Genomic DNA, 2,187 nt, shown 5'->3' with positions numbered 1-2,187 from the left:
CCGATCCCCCCAATATTTTTACAAAAAAAAAATCTAGCTTCAGGACTTCATATTTATTATATTTCTCCTTAACATCAGATTCAAGAAATAGATAAATTGGTACCTAAAACTTCTTGGTACTGATATCAACTTTAGCATATTTATTCACATTAAGGTGTGATGTAAGACAGAAGTACAAAAACGCCAAAACAACAGAACCCCAAATAGGGCACCTGCCTTTACAAGATGCAGGCCAAAAATTAGTTGTGATACCAGCACACCTGTGACTGAGATCAGAGCTGAAGGATATACACCATTAACTGCTGTTTCAATGGATGAACTAGATTGAAATTCTGGAAATAAATTGGGGTTTTTTTGGCATTTTCCTTAAAATTCCATTTAACAAAGGTTTTTCAAGGGAAAATATAAATTTACTCTGTGAATATAAAATGTGAGATTAACTTTGGAACTCAAGTCACTTCTTGCCAGTTGCGCATTTTATCACTATTTTTCTGCAAAGCTATAATTAACTATCAAAATGCAATCTTTCATTTTCCAAGAATTCTTCAAAAGTTATAAAATAACTACTAGATTTGCTTCATCTAATTAATCTCTTCATGCGAAATAGTATTTGCAGTAATTACATGCCCACTGCCTCTGATTACTCCTTAGGACATATAAATATCTATTGCTAAGGTTCTGTTCTCTAACAACTGAAAAACCTTAGTTCCATTCATTCTCCCATTAATTTTAGATATGGATAGAAATGAACAGGTGTTACAAACAGAGGGTGTATAGATCCTGCCTACATTAAGCTTTCATTTTCTTTTCTTTAAGGCTATAGAAAATCTGGGCACAGGGAAAGGCAGCTCATTGTCGCTTAGACAACCTCCCTTGACCCACCATTCCCCCCCCTAAAAAAGAAGTCTCCAATGTGGGTTCCACAGAGAACTTATATTGCATGACATTTTATTTGGATTCCTTGCATTTATTTTCCTGTGTTGCCTCAAGGTTGAAATCCATTCTTTCTGGAAACTCCAGTTTCTCAGACTGCTTCCTTTACAGGTAGGTATTGTGATATTTAATTAGGCTCTGTAAAGAGGGCTGGTGGAACATGCATTAAATTTGCTATTTTGACTCTCTTTAGAAGTGTATTCTCTTATAAGTCTTGTCAGCCTCATGGTAGAGTCTTTTGTCATTCATCCTGATGAGTACACCATCAATTCTTAAGAAAAATCTCAATAGCAAGAAAAAGCTAGAAGGCATCACTCTAATTTTCACACTTCAGCTTGAAACTCCATGATCATGAAGTTTACCTTCAAACAAAAGAACTTCCTTAAAAAATGTAATCTGTTTCCTGGTTTTCAATTTCTCTGTATCTATATGATCTATTGTAGGCACAACCTTTAACTTAAATGCTTCATCAAGCAATGTGCCCTTGTAATCTGTTGTATAGGTCCAGTCATATGGTCTAATAATCTCTTTGGAGTGTTCACTCTCCATTCTGCTCTCTTACCATTCTTCAGCAGATGCAACCTTAAGCATATCCTGGTAAGTTGTTTACACATTTTAAAGCATCAGTCGCATTGAACTCAATTCCAAAGCCAGAAACATGTTGGATTCTTAAAACGTTATCTCCAAACATCATTTCAGGAAGAGATGGCATGTAGCTCATCAGCTAATTTCTCCACATCAGCCGACTTTATGATGTGTGTCTTGGCCGTCGTCAGCTTCCAGGGCCAAAGGAGAAGTCCTGGTGGCTACTCTGGAAACGGTGGATCATCATGGCCACCATGGAAGAGGGGAACCAATACGAGCGGCGGCGGTAGCCTCCCTTCTCCCCCACCTCCATCTCTCCCCTCTTCACATCATTTTCTTTTTTTATATGTATGATTTTTTTTTAGTTGAAAATATTTTTTAAGAAATATTTTATTTATTTTGAGTCTTACAATTTTCCCCCCCATTCTTGCTTCCCTCCCCCCACCCCCCCACAGAAGGCATTCTGTTAGTCTTTACATTGTTCCCATGGTATACACTGATCTCAGTTGAATGTGATGACGGAGAAATCATATCCTTAAGGAAGAAAAATAAAGAATGAGTTAGTAAAATTACATAATAATATAACTTTTTTTCCCTAATTTGATGGTAATAGTCTTTGGTCTTTGTTCAAAGTCCATAATTCTTTCTCTAGATACAGATGGTATTCTC

At 36.5% G+C, this 2,187-nt stretch overlaps 1 pseudogene; it reads right to left on the bottom strand.

Annotated features, from left to right (window-relative positions):
• Nucleotides 1-948: 948 nt before the first annotated feature.
• Nucleotides 949-1,765, bottom strand: LOC141515561 (TIP41-like protein; annotated as a pseudogene).
• Between the last annotated feature and the right edge of the window lie 422 nt (nt 1,766-2,187).

The sequence above is a fragment of the Macrotis lagotis genome, chromosome 1 (genome assembly GCF_037893015.1).
Source record: "Macrotis lagotis isolate mMagLag1 chromosome 1, bilby.v1.9.chrom.fasta, whole genome shotgun sequence".
Lineage (NCBI taxonomy): Eukaryota > Metazoa > Chordata > Mammalia > Peramelemorphia > Peramelidae > Macrotis > Macrotis lagotis.
Note: the sequence above shows the minus strand (reverse complement) of the source record. Positions and strands in the feature narration are given on the sequence as shown.